At 37.3% G+C, this 27,847-nt stretch overlaps 1 pseudogene; it reads right to left on the bottom strand.

Moving 5' to 3' along the window:
• Window positions 1-393: 393 nt before the first annotated feature.
• On the bottom strand, window positions 394-25,757 carry LOC6739528 (annotated as a pseudogene).
• Between the last annotated feature and the right edge of the window lie 2,090 nt (window positions 25,758-27,847).

Genomic DNA, 27,847 nt, shown 5'->3' with positions numbered 1-27,847 from the left:
AGAGTTTTTTTTATTATTTTATATTTTTTATTTTATATTTTTTATATATAAAAAATTTTTTTATATTATAATTTGTATTATTAAATTATTGTGGAAAAGAGGGAGACTACTATACTATATACACAAAGATAAGACAATGATGAAGTTTTTTTTTTTTTTAGAAAAGTAAAACGTTACTTTAAAATGTAAGCCTACATTTTTTTTTTCTTCAGTTAAACCGCTTGATATGATAAATTGTAGTTCTACCACTCTCCTCTCTCAAGGACATTTACCTTCACAGGTACATTGTGTTTACAAAAAAAAAATGGTGTTGAAATGAAATTAAACGGAATTTGAATCATATAAACGGTACGAAATAAAAATATGTATATATCCATGTAAAAGTGTCAATGGTTCAAAAAGTTATATATTATGGAATTTATTATTCATTTTCGATGGTCATTCTTAGTTGTTATTGCAATATGTAAGAATTCACATATAATTTATATGTAAAAATAAATTAATTCTAATATAAAAGCATTTTTAGATCAGAAATACAAAAGTTAGTCATTTAAGAGTGAAAGTTGATTTTTTTTTTAAGTTCCCACAGCCACGACTCATCTTTTATATGTGGTACACTCGTTCTGGTTTCCAATCGTCCAAGGATGATCAAGGATGTCTTCGCTTGTGAAACGAACGTCTGGATCCGCCTGAAGCATATTGGCAATAAGATCGCGCACACCGTCCCCTATATCAGACCAGTAAGGATCTGGAAACTCATAAATGCCAGAGATAATAGCATCGAAAAGCGGCTCCTGTTGGTTGTCAGGCGCTACAAACGGCGGAAACCCGCATAGAAGTATGTACAAAATGATTCCAGCGGCCCAAACGTCAATCTTTGAGAAGATTATGTGAGTATATTCATTTTTAATAAAGCTATTATTTGCTTACCTTTAGCCCATATCCCACTTCTAACAATATCTCTGGTGCTACATATGTGGGAGTCCCGCGCAGACAGCATAGAGAAGATCGTTTACCTCACATGCTAATCCGAAATCAGCAAGCTTTAGTTCAAGAACATGTCCATGCTCATCTAGTTTCACCTGCAAATAGTTCCAATAATTAGTCGTATTAATGCTCAGTATTTTTCATTAGTTTTTTCATACTAGAAGATTCTCAGGCTTTATATCTCGATGCACAATGCCCATTGAATGCAGATAAGTCATGGCCGCTCCCAAATGTCTAATCATAATGCGCGACTGGCTTTCTGAGAATCTCGTTACCTGAGTTATAGCGTCGAATAAATCACCACCTGTTACAAATTTAACAACATATTTAAGCAAAAAGAAGCTGTGAATGTATTCACATTCAACGTACCACTTACATATTCCAGTACAAGATACATATTAGTATTTTGGTCTACACTCAAAATAAGCGAAATTATATGCGGATGATTTAATTTTTTCATGACGCGAACTTCCGCATCAATGTAGTGTTCCTTGCCCTTGCATTTGTTTTTGTCTATTATTTTTAGGGCGTAGGAATGACCAGTTTGGCGGTGCTTTATCTTAAACACAATGGCAAAGTTGCCGTCACCAATTATTCTTCCCAGAGTGTAAGTGTTCCGAATATTCGATGGTAATTCATTGATCTCCATACCAGTGCTCGTAAGTAAAGCCGCATGACTATCATCTTCTGGTGTGGTTGCTGCCTTAAAAGCCTCCGAATCAACCACAGGAGGATAAACTTTTTTGCTCTTTATGGGCATCTTAGGCTTAGGTCCCTTGCATGTGGTTCCAGTCGTGCGCATGGTCTTACGAATGACATTAATAGCTCGATGCTCCTCCGCCTCTAACTTAAAGTCTTCCGCAGTGTTAATCCGCTCTGTCCCATAAGCGAAGAAAACATCATCCGACCCAAAAAAATCAGATAGTCGGACCACTGATACACCTGAAAGGGTGAATACCTTTCTCACATAGCCCGTGTCCAATCGAACCACTTGCGTAATGGCGGTCAGCACATGATCGAAGCTCGGCTGTTACGCTTGTTTAGCAATAATCGCATAATACGCCGCGGTTTAGTTCCACTACGTATCAGCGTCACAATTCGAGGATGAACCACTGTAACTCGATCGCTTGATCTGGAAGCGATATGTGGACTTCCGTTGCCCGTTCCTCCGCCACAAGTTGGCAAAGGACTGCTGCCTGCAAGTAAGCCATTTTTCAGGGGAGAGGATGGTCGACACTTAGCCAATCGATGACTGTTGGAACGACTACTGGTCAGCGTCAGATTGGACAAAGGCTGGGATCCAGTGTTGTACTCAACCTTCTTAAAATTCTCGTTATTGCAGGAACAAACATAGCTCTGTCCATCTTCCAATTCATCGAGAGAGGTAATCTACAAGGGCAAATAAACAATAAAAGTATGTGTAGTAAAAATAACGAGAAGTATCCACCTTCTTCCCACACATGTTGTAGATGGTGCGAACAGCACCTGGTATCTTTACATTCTCTTCCAACAGACGGGTTAGGTCTTCAAAGAGTCTTTCAAAGGATCTGTACCGTTCGTTAGACACGGGAATGGTTATACCCGGATAAAAACGATCCCCGTTGCGGTAGAATTTGATTCTTAGTGCCTTTCGTGTCGGCGTTCGACTGCTTGGAATACGTTTCTTAATGTGATCAGCGGTGGGTGCAATGGTTAAGCATGCCGACCCACTAGCAGAGTTGGGTTCAAGCGTTTTCGTTTTGGAAGTGACTGATGTGATAGAGTAGGCGCCGTTTAGCGAGCCAGTCGATTTTCCCACCACTACGCTGTTTGTTAGAGAGGAGGAGTGCAGGTACCGCAGATCATCCAACTCCTTCTCCGGCTCCGAGCTAGAACTGACGGGGCTGTCGCAATCTCTATTGTAGCTATTATCTTCCTGGACATTATGCTGTAGATTCGTCTTTTCGATAATAGAAGCCTCGGTGACGGCATTCGCCTTTGAAGGAACGCTCTGAGGGTGTGTCGCAGAAGGGGATGCTTGAAGTGAAGACAGCACAGCATCATTACAATGAAGGCTGTTTATCTTTACTTTCTCTAATTCCATGCTGAAGCAAGAAAGAAATGATATGTGAAGAATAAGCAGTTAATTTTTATATATGGTTTACGTAACGATATAAATTTGTCTGATTTTTATACTTTGTTTTTATTACTATAATTAAAACCAGAGAGAATGCTATAGTAGATTTCATTTTCCTGGAATATTGATAGATATTGGTGAGTAAAATAATAAAAATTTAACAATTTTTCAATAAGGTGGGCGTGACGGTTTTGGGCGGTTTGTGGGCGTTAATGTGGGCGTCTGCGCTGCGTATATGTCTCCGGAAAGTGTATGCTTAATCTCAACTCTAGCTTCTACAGTTCATGAGATCGACGTTTATACGGACGGACAGACGAACGAACAGGCGGACAGATGGACTCGGCTTAAGAATCTATACGCTTTATATGGTCGTAAACGCTTCCTTCTGCCTCTTACATATTTTTCAACGGATCTGGTATACCCTTTTACTAGTAACAGGTATAAATAGTAGATATGTATAATGCATATTTGCTTTGACCAGCACTACCGGATGCGCCGATATAGACAAATCCCGTGGACTATGTAAAAGTTGTAGTAGGAAAGCATGTGAATGTATATCATAATTCAGCATATAATTAGATTCGGCCTTTATAAGCGAAACCTTAATTTTGGAAATTTGAATATCGATTTGGGTCAAAAGGTGTCCTTAACCAATTCCTTTTAGCAGATTTTGAGCTCATTAGCTTTTTTGAGCAATTAAAAGAGCGATTTTGAACGATATGTTTTATTGTTGTAGCGATAATTGCATTGTTGCGATATGTACCACGATACGAAGGCGAATGGTTATGAGCGATTTAATTGCAGAGCGAACCGCGAGATTGAACTCTCTCTCTCTGAGTGAGGGGAGCTTAGATAACCAAAGATAATGCTGCACAGCTGGGGTGCCGTATAACTTAATTGTGCCTCCAAAGCTGACATGAACGAATAATAAATTTAGGATTGGTGGCGGCTGCGTGACCCACCATACTACCCCCGTTGGAATCGTGGTTTTCAACAGAATTCCTAAGGGGTAGCAGACAAAGCTTATTCACTGCCCGCTTCGTCAATCCTGTCGGTGTCCTCAGCGCAGCAACTCTACTCCATCTTCTCATAATGCCGACTGCGGTTGTAACTGTTAATGCTGTCGTCTTCAGCATCTTCCGTTTGTCGACGGCCAACAGGCCGGGCAGGTTAGACATGCCAAAGAACTGGATCGTAGAATCCTCAAACAATAGTACCCAAGTGAACCCATCGAACAGTCCGCCTTCGAATGTTACCAAACTTCTCACCCAAGTAACTTTCGATTACATCCCAATCAAGTTGAGCTCGTTGACAAATTTTCTAAATGTTTGTTGGAACTAAACGATTAGCTCCAACCTCACACGAAGAACGAACTCATTAAACAAAATTAACGCAAAACTTGAAAAAGAATACGCTAATCGTTCCACTCGATTATAAATTGCAGCCTCCTTGCTTCAAAAATGTCACCCTGTTTGCATCAGCGGAAATTTCAGCAGCCATGGTAAAATCAACAACAGCGAAAAGGCAGAAATTCAGTTCACGACTGGTAATTCAGTTCAAGCGGGAAGATGAGCGCAAAGAAGAGCGCCGTAGAACTTAATTGTGTCTCCAAAGTGGGCATGTTTGCGGCTGCGTGCAATGTCGGGTGACAGCCGATTTCCATTGAGTTGTATGATGCAGATCCCTATTGCTAGGTGTGCTCCGCTTTATAGGTCTCAAAAATTAATCAGACTTCAAGTTATTAATTTGGAGTGCGCGTGTACTCACTTATGCTCTTTGTACTCAACTGCCAGATCCGAGCTTTATTTCACATGTTCTGTCTCTTATCTTAATTCTTAGGCTAGCTTAAGTGTAGAAGTAGAGTATTGTATATACATACATGTATACCTTTTATGAACTTATACCACTTACGCATAGAGTAAAAGGGTATACTAGATACTTTGAAAGGTATGTAACATGCTGAAGGAAGCGTTTCCGATCATATAAAGTATATATATTCTTGATCAGGATCAATAGGTAAGTCGATCTGCCGTATGAACGTCGAAATCTCAGGACCTATAAAGGCTACAAGGTTTGAGATTCAGCATACAGATTCTAGAGACAAAGACGGATCCCAAGTTGCCACGACCACTCTAACGCATATTTATTAGTCTTGTAAATTTCTATCGATTTAAAAAAAAAATTTGCCACGCCCACTCTAACCCCCTAAAACAGTTCAAAACTGCCACGACCACATTTTTGAATCAGTTTTTGATATTTTTCATAATTTTTGAACAAATTTTGGATGTTTTCATAATTGATTTGTTGAACAACTTGCCAAACAACTTTTTGCCACGCCTACTCTAACGCCCTAAAGCCGCCATACCGGCCACCCCACACTTTTGAACAATTTTAAAAGTTTTTCTAATTTTATTCCCTATATCTATCGATATCCCAGAAAAATAATGAAATTTCGAGTTCGAATTCACAATAGCCGAGTACCAGGTATCTGATAGCCGGGGAACACGACTATAGCATTCTATTTGTTTTAGAGTAAATTTAATGAAAAACCTTTATGTGGTAGTGGGTTCAAAATATAAATAAGATACTATATATACTATATAAAATACTATATAACATACTTATATCTTAAGTGCGACATTACAAACCACATAATATTCCGCAAATTACTTTTGGAATAGAGCTAAAATTCCTGAGTTTGAAATCATGGCAGATCCAGTGGGAAATGTCTTATTTCGCCACGCTCATACCGCAACGATTAGAAGCAGTGCTTTGATACCAGGATTCGAGAGAATTTACAACGTTAGTCTCTGACGTTCATCTATGATTAGTGAAAGAGTACCAAACACCGATGTTTATGCCTTCCTTGTTGCCTTAAGACAGAAAACCAAACAGATTAACTAATCCAAATGTTCTAATACCAGCAATGGCGGAATTTAAAATGGCGCTTAATATACGAAAGCGTTTACCGACCATATTCTTATTCAGGATCAATAGTCGAGTCAAACTGGCTTTGTCCGTCTGTCCGTATGATCCCCTCGATCACAGGAACTAAAAGCTAGAATGCTGTGATTAAGAGACAATTTCTAATTTCTACCAGTATAGCAAAAACACTTTGGCCACGCCTCTTCTTACGCCGTTAAACAGCCCAAAACTGTTATGCCACGCACTTTTAAACCATTTTTGTAATTTTTTCAGACTTGCACTTCCACTAGCTGAGTAACGTTTATCTGATAGTCGGGGAAATCGACTATAGCATTCTATCTACTTCTTTCTGCAAAACCCTATTTAAGGGCGGATATACATAATGGGGGTATAAGCTATTCAAATGAATACTTAAAATACTAACACATTTTAATTTTTATATATATAGTAAAATTAGTTGTAATATTTTTTTATTTGAGTCGAATAAATGTCCCGCCAGTTGACAGCGCTGAGAAGAATTATTTAACGAAGGTTTTTATTGAACTTCTTTATTCGAATATCAGCTTAAGACTAAAAATCAAATGTAAATTGGATTGAGTATTTTAACAATATTTGTATTTCGGGAGACCCTCGCTCTTGATTCTTAAGATTAGGAAAAGATTCAAAGAGAGCAGTCAAATCTGCTTAGGTCAGGCTTTAGAATTTTTGCCGCTGCCAAAGAATTTGTTATTAGAGACGGATGCTGCGCAGCTGGGATATATTATGGAAGTCTTAAGTGCTATAATGTTTATAGTTCTTTGATATCATTGGAGTGGCCGGTTTGGACCAGCCAAATCCGTCACTCCCCTTTCCATAAAGAGAAGCCTATACTTGGGCTGGGATTAAAGGATATAGTATGGGAAATGGAGTTTCTTCTATTTCTATTTGTTGTGGAGAGTTTCGATTTTTTCTTATTTTAAGTTTTGCATTCAGCATCATAAATGGCTTAAATTATACATATCTTAAATATAAGTACAACAAAATTAGTGCAATTATTACAATGGTCATTAGTATGTAAAGTGTAATATTGTTCTCTAAAATCATCTCAACAATGTCGTTGTGTTTACAGTTTTTATTTTTGTTATGTTAAGTGGTGGTTATAGTGGTGTCAAATCTGTTTCAGGTTTTAAGAGATTTTCACTTAAAATTATACTATTAATTTCTATTTTGCATTGCGTTACTCTTATCATTTTGTTTCCTTCTATTTTTATATTATTAATTGAATTTTGGCAAAATTTGGTTAAGAATTGTTTGGGTTAAGTTCCAGGTTACAATTGTGTTTGGTTCTATGTATTTTATTATTTCGTTCGTGTGTACTGGCTTAAAATTACAAATTGGATTTAAGTGTTTAATAATATTGGTGACACATTCATTTTTTACTTCTTTATTTTCGGTATTATAAGCTTTATTTTCTTTTTCAAAATATGATTGTGTGTCTGTGTAACCTAGCTGATAGCCGTTGGAGTCTGGGTAAGGGATTATTTTAATTGTGTTTATTAGTGAAAGGTAAATGGGTATGTGGGATATGATTAATACTTGGTTATCATTCTAGTTAATCCAAGAGGATGTTTTAATGTTTAAAATGTTTTGGCTGTTCACATTTTCAAGTTTGTCGTAGTTTAGTAATTTGGGGTTAAACAGTCCAAGTCTGGAAAGCTGCATAGACATTTCCAAATCTTCTACGTATTCCGTAAACTGTATTAGTTCGAACAAAAAACTGTCAATGATGGCGTGGTTGTTTTAATAGTTCTGTATCTTTTGTATTCCGTAATTTATCAATCGTATAGCGTCGTTGAGTTAATGTAATTTTACTGAGTTATGGGCGTTGATTTCAAGTTTTTTTCTGTATTTCGACTCGATCATTTTCATCTATTGTTCCAAATAGGTATCATTTTATTGTATACAAATCTGAAGTGCATGGTAATCGGTTCGTAGTCTTTGCTCAAAATAGTCAACCACGATGTCTATTTCAGTTAAATTGATTTTTAAGCAATTATGTTCAAGGGAGGATGGTATCTGCACTGGCTTATCAGAAAAAAGGAGGTATCCGTGGTAGGTGTCAATGAACCGCTGTGATCAGTATAAGCCATAGTGTTATCAGGTACCAGGTGCATGTGAAATTGAGAGTTGATTATTTTTCTTTTGTTTTTTTTTTTTTAATTGTGCTTTGTAGTATTGGGTAACTCTATTTCTATTAGTGATTTTGTAATGGTCAGGGCCAGTCTCTTCTACATTTTTGGTTGGTTTAAATGGATTTTCTTATTTGCCTTTCTGTAGTAGATCTTTTCTGTAGTTTTCTGTCGGTCTACCTTTATTTTATCTATTTTTCTCTTTTATTTTTCGAGTGTCCAATATTGAATGCCCAGTGTAAAGGAAAATTTGAGCAGGTGTCTGTCCAGTATTGTCATGTTTAATTTTATGGTTGTATGTGTAAAGGATTGTTTCTATCTTGCTTAATTTTACTTCTTCCTCATCAGATGAATTGATTATACGATTTTTTCTCTTTATTGTTTTATGTAATCTTTTGACGTCTGCTACCCCGTTTTTTGCTGTATTAAGCAATAATTCGATATCTTCTTCTTCAAGCCATCGCTTCCAAGCTAAACTGGAGAAAGCTCCGTCTCTGTCGGCCTTTAGTAATTTGGGTTTAAATAATTGATTAAAAATGCGCATTGATGCGTTTCTGTATTCTATCCAATCCTTAGTTTTAATTGGCTCAAGTGTAGCGAATTTAGAATAAATATCAATGCAACTGATGTAATGTTTTCCCTAAGATGAATAAATATCTACCACAAATTTTTCTCGGCAATGTTCCGGTTTAGGTGTGATTTTGGTGTTTTTTTGTTTTGTTTTGACCGAATTGCATATGTTGCATTCGTTTATTATATTCTGAATTAGTAGTTGGCTATTTGGAAAGAGGTGATTTTTTTGTTTTTTAATTTTGTCATTTTCTGTTTACCAGGGTTTAAAAGTTTTTTGTGTGATTGAAGTATGATTTCTTTGAAACAACGTTCTCTAATAGGAAAGGACTGCGTAGTACTTTTGTGTAGGTGGTATTAATAATTTATATGTGTGCTCTTTGAATACTTTCAAAATCTACATCGCTCTCAATATAAATGGTAATTTTTCTACGGATAAAGTGATCGATTTAAATTTGTTTGGCTTTTTCAAGTGCCATTACATCATATTGAATTGTGGTAATGGAGTTACCGAATATTATTGCATTCTCTACTTTAGTTTTATCGGAATTAATAAAGATTATTTGTTTTTTGAAATAATTTATTGGTTTTTCTGTTAAATGAATAAGGTAGCTATTGTCTTCTTTTGCACTATGTTGAGTAGCTTCACTATGATGATTTTCTCCAATTTTAATTCTGGATAATGCATTTGGCAACTGAATTTTTCTTCCCTTTGATATAATCGATTTTAAATTGGTATTCTAACTCTACATCTTTATATTTCTAGCATTCGGTTCTTTAAGTTATAAAGCCATCTAAGAGGTTGATGGTCACTAGCAATGAGAAATTGTCGCCCTAGTAAATAATGTCGAAAAGTTTAAGTGGCCCAAACTATGGCGAGTAATTCTTTTTCGATAGCACTGTAATTTAATTAGTGATCGTTAAGTGTTCTACTAATAAAAGATATAGGAAGACCGTTTTGAGAAAGGACAGCCCGAGGGAAAAGTTACTTGCGTATGTGATTAAAAAATTTCTTTTCAAATAAATTTTTCTCGAATTATCAAAGCCTTAAGTTTTAAGTTTTTTTTAACTCACAAAAGGTATTCGTAATGACAGCTTTTGATGGAGAATGCAGTTTTAGGTATTTATTCCTCGCCCATTTCTATTTGGTGAAATCCTTTTGCCTGATTGATTGTTGTAAAATATTGGCATTTACCCAGTTAGCCAAGAAGTTCGTCCATATTTGGAATTGGATATCTGTCAGATATGGTTATTTCATTTAGCTTTCTATTCTCAATTACTACCCTGTACTTTATTATGCCAGAAGCATCCGGTTTTTTTTGGTACAACCCAAGTAGGACTATTGTATGGTGAATTACTTTCCCTAATTAATCCCTGATTTAGCAATTCCTGTACTTGGTTTTCTACTTCAATTTCGTGTGTTTGCGCAAGTGGGTATAGTATTGAATAAATTGGGGAGTTATTTGTTGTACTTAGTATGAGTTTAATGGTATTTGTAAATGGTAATTTGCCTCCTTCATTATCTTCAAGATTTCTAAATTTACATAATAAGCCTTCCTTCCTGATTTAGGTGATCTAATCGAAATTGTGAAAAATCTAATTTTTTATTGATACCTAATCTGAGTTTTCAATTGGTTCTGGTGTCCTTTGGATATACAAATTTTCGTTTTCTTTTGGATTCTAAGTAAATAATTTGTATGTTTGATCAAAAATCGTATTTTTTTATTGATTCCTGATATGAGTTTGCAATTGGTTCTGGTGTCTTTTGGATATACAAATTTTGGTTTCTTTCGGATTCTCAAATAGTTAATTTGTATGGTTGATTAAAAAGGGTAACTGAATTATTTTTGCAATTAATAACTGATTGTGCATTTTTTAACAATTTTCTGCCAATTAGCATATCGTAATTATTAGAAAATCTGTGCACATAAAATGGTTCGGTTTTTTTGAAAATACTATTTCTGGGTAACATAATCAAGTCGTTCAAGGCAATAGGGCCATTTGATGTTAAAACTTCACATCTTCTATTTTTAATGGGAAGATCATAATTGATCATATTAATTATGGATCCTGTGTCTATAAGGCATTTGCATGTGCAACATTTGTGTGCTATTTCTATGTATTCGTGTTGTACGGGGATGTTGACCGAAAATTTTCGTTCGGTTCAGAGTTATTTTGATTTTGTTCGTGATTAATTTTGGCGGGTTGGACCTGTTGTTGCCCTTCATTAATGAACCCATTATTTTGATATGGATTGTACTGATTTTGCTCATAATACTGTTGTTCGTAATAATTAGGTTGGACTTGTTCGAATTCATGCGCGTCTTGGAATCTCATTTCGTCAATAGACATTTTAGTTTGTTCACTGTCCGATGAGCTTAGTCGTTTAGTAATCGGGAAGTTAGTATTTTTAAATGTAGAGGGTTGTTGCAATTGAGGGTATGTATTTCCTCTTAAATGTGTTGTTTGAGGATTTTGGGCTTTGTTCGGATGTTGTTGGAAAGGATTTTTTTTAATAATGGGTGTTTATGTATTGGTTGGGTATGAAATAATAAGGTGCGTGCACATTGGTGGGTTGTTAATCATCTGCTGTGTATAGCTAGGTCTAAATGGTTGCATGTATTGACAAAATTAGGTTGGAAGGGTTGGAAATATTGTAGGTAACTTTGTCGATATTGAGTTTGAACATTTGTATTGAATTTATGTGATTTCGAATTCTGATTAGAATTTGAGTTTTTATTACGGTACTCTGGGTTTTTATTAAATTCAAAATAAATGTGTTCTTCATAAATTCCCTCATTGTGTGCAATGGTAATTAAAGATCTTAAGTCTGTAATATCGTGATGAGCATTTTAGCTCATAAATAATTAAATTGTATTGGTAGTTTTCTTATCAGTATCTTAATAGAGTCTTTAATAGCCTGAATATAAATAAGAAAATCCGATTGGTTACCTTCCAGGTGTAGTTTTGAAAGTAATAATTGACGGCGTCTTTCAGCTTCTTCGCAGAATGATCTTATGTTTCCTCTGTAACGGTGTCTCCCTAAAGTTCTCCAGAAGTTTGTAGCTTGAAGTTTGAGGGTAAGCCAATCTTCGATGTTCGGAAGTCCCAAAGATCGAGTAACATGTCCGTCCAAGTTCCTTTCGATGGCTCCCAGTACATTGGTTGGTAGATATCATTGGACATCATTGGTTTGGTAGAGCGAAATTACGTAATCTACTCTGCTGATGAAGGTGTGAAGGGTTTCTGGATCACCCTTGAATGGCAAAATGTCTTTAAGCTGCCGACGGGCTTCGTCAAGGTTGTTGTCGCTCAGCGCAACGATTTGGGGTGCGGTAATAGTTGGTTGAGAAATTTTTATTGTAAAATATATATATCCGTATTTCACTTCCACTTTTTATTGGATTACCGAATTGGAATTATAATCCAAGTTGAAGAGTTTTCACGAATTTATTTTGGGAAATATTTCGAGCACTGGATTATAAAATTTAACTTATTTTCCACTCAAAGGTTCTTTTTTCGGATAATTTTGTATCTTACCGACTGCGCCAGTAAAATTAGTTGTGATATTTTTGAGTCGAACTAATGTCCCGTCAGTTGACTAAGGACAACGCTAAGATCTCTTTTGATCTCAGCTTAAGACTTAAAATCAAATGTAAATTGGATTGAGGAGAAGCCTCAGTATTTTGACAATATTTGATTCTTCAGATTATGAGAAGATTCAAAGAGAGGAGTCAAATCTGCTTAGGTTAGGCTTTAGGATGTTTACAAGAACGGCTCAGTGCCGCTGCAAAGAATTCCTTATTAGAAACGGATGCTGCGCAGCTGGGATACATTATGGAAATCACTCAAGTGCATTACTGTTTATAGTTCTTTGAAATAATTGAAGTGGCCGGTTTGGACCACCCAAATACGTCACTATATCCATAAGTTATCCATAAGTTAGTAACTCCAAAGCTCTATTTTAGTAGAACTCTAAAATTCAAAGGCCATATTTAAAAATCTCTAGACCGAGGCTTGAACGTCAATCAATCCAGATCAATTATTTGAGTTTAGTTTTATACCTTCTTAAAAACGGTCGGTGATCTTCAAAATATAATTCATTCAGATATTAAAAATTGTATATTTTTTAACTTATGAATATTGCAAACTCTTCATATGCGCTCACACTTTTGAAAAATATTTTAATATAAAAATATCAATATTGTAAACTTTTATAAATTTGACAAAAATCTGTTTGCCCGCCCACGCCTTAAAAACGCCCAAAAATGCCACGTCCACATTTTTGAAATTTTGTTGGATATTTTTTCATAATTTAATTTGTAAATTTCTATCGATTTGTGTCAAAAAACTTTTTGCCACGCCCACGCTTACGCCTACAAACCGCACAAAACTGCCCCGACCACACTTTATGAAAATTTTTTGGATATTTTTTTAAAATTTTTTAGTCCACCTTTTCATAAACCAAGCACACGCCTGGCCTAATTGACATTAGTCGATATATGGACTAAAAATTTTTGTTTTGGGTCCATAAATATCATCAACCCGTGTTATTCCGTCCAAAGAGCACGCACTTGCAGCGACACAACTAAAGGTCTTAACTTTAAACTTTGAGCCATTTAAGTGTAGTACCTTATCGCGGCACCATATTTGAAAGCTATCTAGATCGTATTGTAAGTCCAAATGGTACCATATTTCTTTAAACTGGAAGCATAATTTAACATCGTCTTCGTACATAAGTACTCTCGTTAATAAATATGGTAAAAATAAGCGGACCAAGAAGGCTCCCTTGTGGGACAACGGATGTGACCCGGGGAATGCAAGATAGGGATTTTTTAAAGACGGCCCGTTGCGTCCTGCTATTCAGATAACTTAAAATCCAATTTAGAAGATCAACAGGGAAACCTAATAAATCAAGTGTGCTTACTAGAAGAGAAAGACTAACGGAGTCAGATGCTTTAATAAAGTTAATGTACATGACATCTATTTAAAGATTGTTTTTGAAGCACTGTATTTCACAAGAAGTTAGCTCCAATAGGTTAGTGGTTGTTGATCTTCGTTTCAAAAGACAGTGCTGACATAGTGATATAATTGAACTACAAAAGTGCTGCAAATTAGCAGTAATATAATTTTAAAAAAGCTTATGGATATCCGACACTTTAGAGATTGCTTGTAATTGCTTGCATCCAATTTGTTACCTTTTTAATGGAGAGGAATCACAAAGGATTCCTTCCATATATGGAGGAAGATTCCAAAAATAAGGTTAACAGTTTCAGTAGAGTCTTTCACATGGCTTCCGCACAGAATCTGGGCACACAGCCAGGGATTCGGTCGGGACTTGGCGAATAGACAGGCTGAAGTTCGTAAAGCACTGACCATTCATTTAGAGTGGGACAATATATTAAATTCGACTTTGACACCGTTTAAGAGTATGGCTGTTCGCAATTTGGTAACGTGGAATATTTGGTTTGAAAAACTTTGTAAATTTCCTGATCAGTGGTATTTTCAAAAAATAGCGAGGAAGGGTAAGAAATTGTTTGGCGAACTGGAACGTACAGTACATTAGTTCTTGTAACACTGGGCATTGAGCACAGTAAAATTTTACCGAGCACTTTAAAATTTAAAAAGGTAGACCGGTATTTTTAAATTTTGTATGAAGGCTGAACTTTTCATTTCTTAGGTGTGTCAAGTCTTTAGTAAACCAAGGAGGCGTATTAGAGATTGACGGAATGTAAATCGGAACGCAATAGCTTAAAAACAAGAGGGAATGCTATATTCGAGCTCCCCGACTATCAGATACCCGTTACTCAGCTAGTGCGAATGCCAACCCGAAATTTCATAATTTTTTTGGGAATCTATTAGATGAGAAAAAATTTAAAAATTGTTAATAAGTGTGCGCTTGACCAGTTTGGCAGCTTTAGAGCGTTAGAGTGGGCGTGGCAAATCGTTTTTCGGTGAAAATTTACACGACTAATGAAATTATGAATATGTATCAAAACATTTTGCAAAAGTGGGACGTGGCAGTTTTGGGCGGATTATGGCGTAAGAATGAGTTTTAAATTTTTTGGTGGTTTGTGCGCTGCCTCTATGTCTCTAGAAACTGTATGCTTAATCTCAAGCTTTTGCTTTGTATTATACTTTTATCCCCTTTTAATATGTCGAAAAGAGACGTGGTTTTGGTTGTGGTTGTTTCGGTCAAAGCGACCGAAAGCGCCAGCGCAGAAACAATTTTCAACGTAAATCTCAGCTCAGAGCTACCTTTTCGCGACCTTTTACGCTTACAGGACACGACTTGGTGGGGCCCTTTGATGTCAAGAACTAATCAGGTCGCGCCTGTCGACTTACCAAAGGCTATGTGCGTGTATTCGTATGCTCCAGAAGGCCATTCTTTTAGAGGCCACCTCTGACCTCTGACCATCTCTATGCCGACAACGGAAACACTTTTGTGGGCGCGGAAAAAGCCCCTACAAGAGACCGCCTCGCTAAAATTAAGGCACAGGTTACCTCGTCGCTTAGACAGCAATTACTTGCTGATTCAATACTTGCTCCATCTACTTCTACGATATAACTTTACGAGTGTACGTGAATATTAGCTGAAATAAGGACACGCCTTTCCTGAAGTGAAATACAACCCCCTTCAAATCTTCTAACAATTATATAAACTAAATCTCCCAAAAGATTGTTCATACATTTGTGAAATTTTGGAGGGGCACGATTGTGTATTCAGAGTGCCCATGTTTAGTTGAAAAAGCGTAAAAGCGGTCCACTCGCAATGGAATTTTCATCCATCAGAATTTGGTGAAAACCCTTGGCTATCGATCGTTGTAAAGTGTTGACTTCGTCCAAGTTTATCAAATATTTCATCCATTCTTGGAATGGGGAATTTGTCGTTGAGTTACCTTATTGAGATTCCCTTAATCTACTACCAAACTAAGCTTCCTTTTCCCAGGAGCGTCTGCCTTTTTCGGGACCACCCAAATAGGAGAACAATAAGGTGACTGAGACTTGCGATTTATACCTTGTTTTATCATATTCCTAATATCCTTGTTGACCTCCTGATCAAAGCCTTAAGGATATTTTTAAGATCCGAGTCTATATGACATATTTAAAAGTACTCAAATTTTCTCCTTCTTTGTACCGAATGTAGTAATACTCATATGGGACCACCTTAAACACTTAACTTCCTCTGTACTCGTTGCACTCGCGTAATTCCATTATTATCGCGATGCTGACTATATCGTCGTCAACGAACATGCGATCAAAGTGTATCATATTCCACTGCGTCAATGTATCTTGGAGTGAGGCATTTTGCTGATGCGGTCTCCTCTTTCTGTTTGATTTGGTTTAAGTTTTGGTTTAAGCATTTCTTTCAGGAACTCTGCAGGTGCGGACTTTTTTAGGGTCGAGGCATTTTGTAGATGCCGGTCTCGTCCTTCTCTTCCTCGTATCTGATCTTGTAGGTCCTCGATCCTTATGTTACAGTTTCCTTGTAATAATCAATCTTATCTTTGGTTTGTTCGAGATATTTTTTGATCTAACTGGAAATCATGTTTCAGAAATTTATGAATTTACTTTTCTTTAATATTGTTGGCCCTCTTATAGTGTATACTGTCAAATCTCTGTTTCCTTCCTCCAAGCCTGCAAAACCATTCTATTATTGATGTTGATAAAAGAACCAGTATTGATCACTCCATTATAATAATTATTATGATAACTTGTTCAGACATGGGGACTAGTTCGTCCCTCCACGTCTCTTGAGTTTACGTTCTTCCTGCTTTGTTCACTCTGACTTCTTGCTATCTTTTTACCGGCCATTACCATTCACATTATTTGAGGTTGATGAGATTGAGAGAATTGTTTTGTCTACCTTGTTTATCCACGGTACATTTGTATACACTATAAATAAGGAACAGAATCCATAATATCTTTTAAGCTGCACATTAGGTTAAGTTCATAGGAACTGAACGATTCCTTACTGACCAATGAATAATATTAAATGACTTAAGCTCAAAATAAAAAAGTCTACCTTGAGTTAAGTCCCTTCTAAAGGTGTAGTAATTTCCTCTCTTATTAACAGTTACAGGACGAGGCGAGTACTGATTTGATTAGTCATATCTTTATTCGGACTTTGGGTTTGCATATCAGTTTTTTTTATCTGTTATTATAGTATCTTGGATTATTGCTTTTTTCGGTCCTAGTTTCATCAAGTTCAACTATCTCGTCCCCGTACATCTATACCTTCTCGCTAAGTGGCAATGTATGTTCTACTTCTGCCAGCAAGACTCACAGCAGCTCTCTTCTCAGCTCATTAGCGGATCCCCAACCTTCTGCAGGATGGCAAGATGTCTCTTTTACACAGGTAAAGGAAGAAACAACAAGAGTGCAAGCACAGCCCTCCACACAAAGAAGGCCAGGAGGGCGTCATCTGATCACAGCTTTTCGCAGCGAACTGGACGCCTTGTAGGTGATTCCTACACCATTGTGTAAGATATGTTTATATACTCCACGCAATAAGTCGACCTCACTCCCTCTTAATATGACGTTTATTGATCTCAAAAAAGCGGAAAATAACAAGCTTGTTAAGAATATTCTTGTCATGTTCAACATCGAGTGACATGGGATAAACCACGTAAGAACTCGAGCATGTAAAATGCCGTAGATGTGCAGGCTATGGTCATACCAAAACGTATTGTTCTCGGCATTTTATTTGCAGAGAATGTGGAAATTTGCTTGCATTAAATACCTAAAAGAAGTTCTACTCGTAAGCATCATTTGAAGACCAACGAACTAACCGCTGCTGGTCCTATAAACGGATCCCCTTCTCAGAGCAATCAGCCAATGTTCAGCAACGTATTTGCCTGCTGCCTACTGCTTCTAATGTAACTACCAACCTGGACTCCAAACTGTAACATCATTTTTAATCTAGGTTTGACAAAATGATGTCGTTAGTGGAAACGTTGATGCAACTACTTCTCCAAACCTGTCCATCGTCGTCTGCTTTAAAAATGGGTCCTCTTAAGAAAGCAGCATGGAATTAAAATGGGGCCTCCTCGATGACCACTGATATCTCGCTTTTATTGATCTTCACGACTTCACTTCTCCTCCCGGTCCAACTTCCGGGTCGATTGCTTTACCCTACATACTACAAACCATCCAGATGCCAGACAATACGGTGGTGCGGAGATCCTTGTTAGATCAAATATCTCTCATCAACCATTCGCCACTCTATCGCAAAATCATATCCAGGCAGTAACCATTCAGCTGACTGCAAGCAGAGGAAACTTAAATGTTGCCTCAGTATACCGCCCTCCGACTCTTAGATGGACAGATGCTATTGTTGGGCAGTTCATCACACAATTTGGCACATAGTTCCTGCGGTAGGTGACTGGAACGCAGAACACAGATGGTGGGGAAGTTACAGGATGGTACCAGAGGTAGGGTACTGTGTTTTGCACGTGCAGAAAGTCGAATCGACCTCGTTGCAACTGGAGAAGCCACATGCTACCCTATCGTGCAACTGGCTCTCCAAGTGCCATAGATTTTGGGATCTCCAAAGGCTTTAGACAGCAACAAATCAGGGTGAATGTGATGACAGAACTGTCATCTGACCATCTGCCTTTGAGCTAGATGAAGACGCCCAATCATTTAGAAGTGTTACAAAAATGCTGTCTCCACAAGCGAACACTCGGACCTTTAAAAAACACATCGAGGCTACTGTAGAAACTGAACATTCCCATTGACACTTGCAGCAGGCTGGAAGCGTACGTCGACTACTTCACATCTGCAATCATTGAAGCTGCAAGGCAGGCTACACCAACCCCTCACCAAGTTGGTCTCACGACCAAAAGGAGGCCTCCCATTTAAGCTTGGAGGCTAGGGACTTGCTTAGCCGCAAAAGACGCCTCAGAAGACAATACATCGGGACAGGAGATCCTAGCATTTACCAGCAATATTCAAGTACTACTAATCGACTGGCGTCTGCTAGCCAATAACAGTAAAGCAAACCTGGATACCTTATTCGGGAGTGCTGGTCCAGATAGTAATAGTGGATTCTCAATATGGAAACTCATGAGAGGCATCAAGAGACAGCCTTTGTTCCAATCACCAATTCAGGATCGAGGTGGCATCTGGCACAAGACGGATGATGAGAAAGCAAGTGGTTTTTCTTCGCACCTGTCCTCCACTTTTATGCCCTTCAATTTAACGGAAGACACCAATCGTGAAACCATCGCAAATTTTTTGGATACTCCGACTGCTCAACTTTCTCCAAAGTTTTTTAAACTCCATAAACATTTGGTGACCCCGACGTGATTTTAGTTTTTATAGGAGTCTGTAACTTATTATTGCTTATTATCGTTTCATTTTCGCTGTCGTTTGCGGGCATTCGGACACAAACACAAGAACATACACACATGTGTAATATTGGGGAATAAAATGAGTGTGGGCGTAAACGGTTCGGAGGCTTTAGAGCGTTAGAGTGGGCGTGGCAAAAAGTTTTTTTTACAAGTCGTTAGAAATTTAAGCGACTAAAAAATCTGTGAAAAAATATCAACACATTTATCAAAATTGTGGGCGGCGACATGGGTCAACAAAACTGCGCTGCGTCTTTGTCTCTAGAATATGCTGAATCTCAACCTTCAAGCTTTTATAGTTCCTAAGATCTCGACGTTCATACGGACAGATGGACATGGCTAGATCGACCCGGCCATTGATCCTAATCAACAATATATGTACATTATATAGTTGGAAACGCTTCCTTCTGCCTGTTACATACTTTTAACGAATCCAGTATACCATATTATATTACCATAAAATATAATTTTTATTAACTGAATTATTTTGTTTTGAAGAACACCGTTTTATTTGGGTATCAAACTAAACTCAACTAAATCTGGATTGATTTACGTTCAAGCCTCGGTCTAGAGATTTTTAAACATGTCCTTTGGATTTCAGGATTCAAGTGCATTTGCTATTGGATATAAACGGTCTTAGATTCTTACAATTTTGTTTATTAAATCTAAAACTTCTGTTTTCGAGTTTGTAAGTCCGAACTTTAAATGTGGGAAAGTGACAATTGTGTAAGGGCAGACGAGAAATGTTTAGCTCAGGAGTTTTCTATCTATTTGGGGATTCATGTAACAGTGTTTCTTATCTGGTATTAACTGGGTATATAGGCATGTGTTTAGGTCTAACGGAGGTATGGATATGTCACTCTCCAAGCCATTGACTTTCGCCTGTCCATAGGCCGTTAAATTTCGATATATCATGATATTGGTTTCGGCCTGAATCTGTTATTTTACATTGGTATCTAGGTTTGAATGTTCTACATAATAATTAGATTATTTTACAATAAGTTTCATAGGGATATTCTTGAACTTATATGCTAATTACTGAGTTAAGCTGATTATTATAGTAACGAAAAGAAGAAATGTTTATAATTTGGAATACAGTGTAATGTTTTTTTTTTTTATTGTATTTGGGCTATCGGTTCAATTCTTGTAACATTCATACTGCAAAAAAATATGTTCCGATTTACTATCCGTTAATCTCTAACCAAAGACACTAAAATAACTATTATTTTAGTATCTAAATTTTCAAAAAAAAAAAAAATACATGTTAAAAATATATTTCATAAAAATAATACAAACATATATAGTTAAAAGTTAATAATTATAAAATAAATAAAAATATGCGTCCTTTTTAATGCAAATTGATTCTTGGGGCACGAGGTGCGGTCATAAGCACCTAAGAATCGATGTCTACTATAAAAGGTCTCCTCTAATTTTTCACACGTCGCAAGCTGAATACTCTAATGCCAATTATTCTGATATACAGTCATTTTTTAAATTTAATTTGTGATATGATGTACATAGATTCGTCTATTACTATTTTAAAGATGTATAATAATAATAATAACGTTAAAGCAATGCAAAACAAGAATTTTTTACATATATACATATACAAAAATAATATAGATTTATAGTCTAAGGACTTGTAAAGGGAAGGGCATATTTTGCAAATTTACAATGCATGAGCATACGTGTGCACACATACAGTTGTCGGCTGTCACTATAGGCGTAGAGCTGCTGGCTGTAGAGCTCTCCGCTCTCTCGCTCTTGAAAAAAAATTAGAGAGAGCATGGAGCCACCTAGAGCCACGCCGAACAAATCGTGTGCAAAAAAATCGTATGGCGGTAAGCATCTTGATATTCTAGTGTCTTGATTCAGAGATGTTAAATAGCGCTAGCGCATTCTCACATATATACTGACAACTGGGATTGTCTGTTCGTTATCCTGTGCGCGAGCAAACTGCCAAAGTAGACCCTCTATTTCTGGAACAGTCCTTAACGTCCAAGCCGAAATCCAGCTTGGGATGAAATTAACACCTTCCTGAGCCGTATCGGACATTGGAGGCCATCGAGGATATGAAAGCGACAAAGGTCAGCACTAAAGAGCACTAAACAGAACGGGTGTGACTTATGCTCCAAGGAGAAGCATACGGTAGGATTGTGCCCGCGCTTTCTCCAAATGTCAGTTGCCGCGCGTTCCGGCTCCATTAAAAAGAAGCAGCTATGTCAGAATTGTTTTGCGAGAGGCCAACAGCCACATGACTGCACGAGCATACTCAGCTGTTTTACCTGTAAAGAGAGGCACCATACGTTGCTGCTTCCAACCAAAGTGAGTCAGAGATGGCAATCGTTCTTAGTGAGTATTCCGACCTCAACTAGATCCGCGTTCCGAGATGGGTGTGGTATCAGCATGAGGTAACCATAGAGCTTACCGGATTCTGTGACGCGTCTCAGAAAGCCTATGGAACGGCTATCTACATCCGGGTCGACTGCCAAGTTCAGATATCCGCTGCTGGACGGATTCCACAATTGTTCTAGCCTGGTTACAAACGCCTTCGTGCTACTGGACCACGATTGTGCAACAGAGTTGTCCAGATCGCCACGTTCGATCTGAAAAAACTCCGCCGAACTAGCCAGTCGAGGCGTATGCCTACATGAATTGCCAGGTAATCATCTCTGGTGGCACGGACCAGCGCAAGGGGCACTCACATCCAGCGGTCAAAGTGCATTTTGCCAATTCGCCGTCTATCGACTTCCTGGAACGTTTTTCCAAACTTTACAAGGCATATGTACGACGTTTCCTGAAGCGCTGCCGCAAGGGTTCGATCTCGCCCAATTCACGGTCCACTAGTGAAGAAATCCGAGAGGCAGAAAGAACTCTAATCTCCATTTCGCAGCACCGAGTATACGGCCAAGAGCAGAATCATCTGGTAGATAAAAGGCCCCTTCCAGTGTCTATTCCGTTACTAAATCTGTTTCCATTCATTGACCAACACGGTCTTTTAAGGGAATTCTGCCGCCTTACTGCCTCAAGAGGATGAACGCCATCTGATTCTCCCCTACGACTGTAGACTGTCTCGCCCTCCAATTTCCAGATTACTCTTCACGGCTGTAAAGGCTTTTGAAGGCTGTGGTGAATCCGTGCAAGATTTGCACGATTTACAAGAGGAGACTTCAAACCTAGTTGATGGTCGATTTTCCGACAGATAGAGTCTTCTTCTCGTGGGCCTTCTTCTTCACGGGCATTGACTATGCCGGCCCTTTCGAAATTAAAAATTTAACCGAGAGCGTGTCTCTTAAGGAAGGTATTTTTTTGTGTGTTTTTCCACGAAGGCGATCCATTTGTAACCCACCTCCGATCTTATAACTGAAAAATTCATAGCGGTCTTTGCTCGATTCGTAGCGAGGTGCGCTTGTCCTCAACGGGTCCATTCGGCTAATGGCAAGACCTCTGTGGGGGAAGCAACTTTACTTTCCAGGAACTTCGTACAAGCCATCAAAGAGTCTGTGACTGACGCATATAGCCACCAGGGACTTGTGTGGGCGGTTCATGCCATCCAGGTCTCCACATATGGGGGTCTGTGGGAAGCGGGAGTGAAAAATCTCAAAACACTTTTCTATATACCTACATCCGCCCGCAGGTTTACGTTTGAGGAGCTGATGATGCTTCTCGCTAAAATCGAGGCTTGTCTCAATTCCAGACCCCTCTCCACGATGTCCGAAGATCCCACATTTTTGCAGTTGTTCTGAATTCTCTCTTTCAGATCGTTTTACGTCGGTATTCACGACCGAAATCTTTAAAATAAGAAGCAGTAGCGTATTTCGTGAATTTATCGATAGTAAGGCATGAATATCTAAATGAATTATTTCGTTGCGTTGCGAAAGGGTATTAGTTATGTTTTACATATGTTTTAAGGGATTTCGATTATAATAAGAAGATTGGAATAATATCGCTTTTTATTTCCGCAAAAATTTCGTTCATACCGCTATGGTTACTCCTTAAATGTTCTTCCATTATTTTTAAAATTTTTTCTTCATCTGTGACGTCTATTAGAAAACAACGATCTTTTTAATTTAATTCAAAATAGCATTACTTCTCGTGTGTGTCTTATTTTTCGTTTATACAGTATTTTGGTGCCTGGCTATTTCTTTCCAACCTTTTAAGTACTGCAACTTATATATGTTCAATGCGTTTACTGTATTTTTAATATAGTTTAAATTGTCAGATTGAGCGCTGTAGACGGTGTAGATTGGTTTGATAATTGGTCTATTAGGTCAAACGAAAAGTCATTGTTTTATTCGTCATTACTTTTAACTGATTACATGAGATTGTTAAGTTTGCCTAAGAATATACATGTTTTATCTTATTGGATGGTTTCATTCTTATTTATTTCGGGATGGTCTAAGAGGGTATTATTAGTTTATATCCTACTAAGACCATCCGCTAAGGCGTTTCTTTTTCTTTGATGAGATCAATATTTCCATCTATCAATTTTCCATCTCTTTAGCTTTAAATTGGGTTCTGTTAAATTGTTCAGCCTTAGGCCAGAAAATAGCTTGGAGTTGAATATCGCCATTTTGCTAAGTCTAAAGAAGAAAATAACTTTCAGCCACCCAGCTTATGATATATGTCGTCTATATTATGTAAAGGATATCGATCTTCGATTGTTTGCGAGTTTAATTTTTATAATCGAAAACTTGTCGGCACCATTTCTGTAGGTTTATATGTCCAATTCTTTTTTTCCGCTTTCAAAAATGTGGCAGTTTTGGGAGGTTTTAGGGCTTTAGAATGGGCGTTTTTAAATCGATATAATTTTACAAGACTAATAAAAATATGAAAAAATATCAAACCATTTTTCTAAAGTGTGGGCATGGCATTTGTGCGGTTTGTGGGCGTTAGAGTGGGCGTGACAACATTGGTCAACAAACTTGCGCTGCGTCTTGTCTCTAGAATTTGTATGCTTAATCTCAATCTTCTAGCTTTTATAGTTCCTGAGGTCTCGGCGTTCATACGGACAGACGGACATGTCAAGATCGACTCGGCTATTAGACCTAATCAGGAATATATATATGTACTTTATACAGTCGGAAACGACTGTAACGGGTATAATGGACGGCACTTCTTATATCAACAAAATCGAAAGTTCAAAGAAGAAAGCCACAATTTCAGCCATGGCCAAAGAAACGTGCTAAGAGGCTTATCATCAGTTCACGTCATGCGCATTAAAAATCTTCAACACAATAAGCATATCCAATCCCGGCAGCCATCGGGCAAGACCTGGATCTTTTGCTCTCTTCCACAGTCTTCATAATCCTCATTATAATTTATCTTATTTGCCGCATCAAACGTAAACATCCATCTAAGGACATAGAATTCGGATGCCTTCAGCTTGAGACAGGGAGAGGGTTAGCACGCGCAGGCCGAAGTGATGCAATGACCCAGCGAAATGCCACCCGGTACCGGATGCGGCACCGTCAACAGTAACATCAACGTTACCGTGCCGGGCGAGCTTCATTCCGCTTCGGCAAAAGCGATGTGCAACGTTCAAAATAATACGGCACGGGCATGTGAGCGCCAAGTGTCCGTCGGAGACATGAAGCTCCAACTTGCAGAAGAGGCATGGCGCGAGGCGCTAAATAAGCAATCTTAGTTTGACTTTGCGGGATAAATAAGTTAGCTCTATAAGTTATTTCGTAAGAGACCGAAAACAAGAGCAGTTGGCTCAATAAATAACTCTTTTATTATAATAATCTAATTGACATAATTTATATACTACCAGCAATAGAAAAGTTTTAAAGTTATAGGAGTGTGAGACTAGTTTGCTTAGGAACGGACGGCCAGGCACAGATGCCTTCTGTCTAAATCAATATACCCTCCGCAAGGGTATATATATAAGTCAATTTATAAGTATAAACATTGCAATAATATCGAGCAGTGAAAATGTTTCTGCTTGGATGGATGTTTTATAGGATGCTTGTGTTGGTTGAAATAAGCTGCAAACCATAATTCCCTGCATTGAAAAAGTTTGTAGAGAATACCAGTCTATTGAACACTCCAATCAATACACCGACGAACTTCAATTTGATAGCATAGTGGAGAATTTATGTTCATCATTAGGCCCTGCAGTAAACGCTAAACTTTGCCACGCTGTTAAGGGGACGAGTTAAATATAAATGGTCGCAATGCGTACTTTAATGGAATTTTGTGTTATTCGGCATCTTTAATGCTCTCACCTGATGTAAAAACAATTTATTTCTTGGGTGGTACCTTTAAACCTGTACAGCAGAGTTGCGCACACAATTTTCTAGTTATTCACACAATCGGATTATGCCGAAATGTTACTTATGCGTTTTGGCTTAAGAAAATTTATGATGTCACCATGTTTTTTAACCGTATTCGACATTCGTTATAGCACAAACATAATTTGATTTACCTGACAATAATACTAATTGAACACTGCTATTAAATATACTTGTTCACAATTCTCGTTCATTGAATCATTCCGCCTAAGCAAAATTTAAAAAAATTATAGTTTGTTAAAAGATAATTCGAAACGGATATCGAATATATTAAATTTAATAAAAATCTTCAGCAAAAACTGATTCAATTGTAATACCGTGCTTTCATATATATCACCACATATACAACGTTGGGCCGCAACTGTTTTAGGAAACTCTTTCCTAAACAAAATTTAGGTCAAGATATCGTCGCTCAGTTTACGCCAACTAAGGAACATTGAAGAAGGGATAAATAGGATCCCATTGATTCGTTTTTATGGGTCTTAATTATATATATAAATTTTTATTTTATCATTGTATATAAGTTTTATTTTTTTAAATAATCGAAATAAACTAGTCGCGTGTATTGAGAGCTGCCTGTTAACCAGCACAATAGCTAGAACAAACTGTGTCACTTTGTTCGAGGGCACACGTAAAAATAGGCTCACCCACTCATGATCGGAACGGCTTGTATGGGCAATAAGCATTCTCACCCTGACCAACCACTAAGATCGCGCGAGAAGCAGAGCGAAGCGATGCGATAATATTGGGCAAGAACGAGCGATAAGCCACTGCATGGATTCTTAAGTGCAATCACTCAAAAGATGTCAGAGTGAGAGCGAAGCGATTTGCTAGCTCAAGCGATAAAGCGGGAGAGCAGTTTGTAACCTGCTTTATCGCTTTCACTCGCTCAGAGCTTACGTTTGTTTGTTGTATTCTGTGCTTTAATTACCGTTTATTTTAATTTCTTTCTGTTTTGTTCCATTCTGTGCTTTATTTACCGTTTATTTTTAAAGTACGCGGTTTTAATTTTTTCATAAGGAGTCATAAGTGGTTTCGTAAGTCATTATATAAATTATTATATTATTATTATTATTATTTTTCATTTCTAATGCTCCTTTTATTAAGCAGCTGGTCATGGGTTTTGCTATGTCTGCGTAATTTGGAATAAATTTGTGATAATAACCTGTTAATCCGAGGAAGGATCTAATCTCCTTTACTTTTGTCGGAACTGGGTATGAAACTATGGCTTTAACTTTAATAGGATTTGGTTTAATACTATCAGGAATTACTACGTGACCAAGAATGTTAGCTTCTTTTTTAAAGAACTCACATTTGTCGAGTTCCAATTTTAAATCATGCACCTTTGAAAAGTAGCGGGTGCATTCCTATGGCCAAATGGCATTCGAAGGTATTCGTAATGACCCATTTTGGTGGAGAATGCAGTTTTAGGTATTGATTCCTCGTCCATTTATATTTGGTGAAATCCTTTTGCGAGATCGATTGTTGTAAAATATTGGCATTTACCCAGTTAGCCAAGAAGTTCGTCCATATTTGGAATTGGATATCTGTCAGATATGGTTATTTCATTTAGCTTTCTATTCTCAATTACTACCCTGTACTTTATTATGCCAGAAGCATCCGGTTTTTTTTTGGTACAACCCAAGTAGGACTATTGTATGGTGAATTACTTTCCCTAATTAATCCCTGATTTAGCAATTCCTGTACTTGGTTTTCTACTTCAATTTCGTGTGTTTGCGCAAGTGGGTATAGTATTGAATAAATTGGGGAGTTATTTGTTGTACTTAGTATGAGTTTAATGGTATTTGTAAATGGTAATTTGCCTCCTTCATTATCTTCAAGATTTCTAAATTTACATAATAAGCCTTCCTTCCTGATTTAGGTGATCTAATCGAAATTGTGAAAAATCTAATTTTTTATTGATACCTAATCTGAGTTTTCAATTGGTTCTGGTGTCCTTTGGATATACAAATTTTCGTTTTCTTTTGGATTCTAAGTAAATAATTTGTATGTTTGATCAAAAATCGTATTTTTTTATTGATTCCTGATATGAGTTTGCAATTGGTTCTGGTGTCTTTTGGATATACAAATTTTGGTTTCTTTCGGATTCTCAAATAGTTAATTTGTATGGTTGATTAAAAAGGGTAACTGAATTATTTTTGCAATTAATAACTGATTGTGCATTTTTTAACAATTTTCTGCCAATTAGCATATCGTAATTATTAGAAAATCTGTGCACATAAAATGGTTCGGTTTTTTTGAAAATACTATTTCTGGGTAACATAATCAAGTCGTTCAAGGCAATAGGGCCATTTGATGTTAAAACTTCACATCTTCTATTTTTAATGGGAAGATCATAATTGATCATATTAATTATGGATCCTGTGTCTATAAGGCATTTGCATGTGCAACATTTGTGTGCTATTTCTATGT

This window comes from Drosophila simulans, chromosome 3R (assembly GCF_016746395.2).
Source record: "Drosophila simulans strain w501 chromosome 3R, Prin_Dsim_3.1, whole genome shotgun sequence".
NCBI classification, from domain to species: domain Eukaryota; kingdom Metazoa; phylum Arthropoda; class Insecta; order Diptera; family Drosophilidae; genus Drosophila; species Drosophila simulans.
This window is presented reverse-complemented; position numbering and strand designations above follow the sequence as displayed.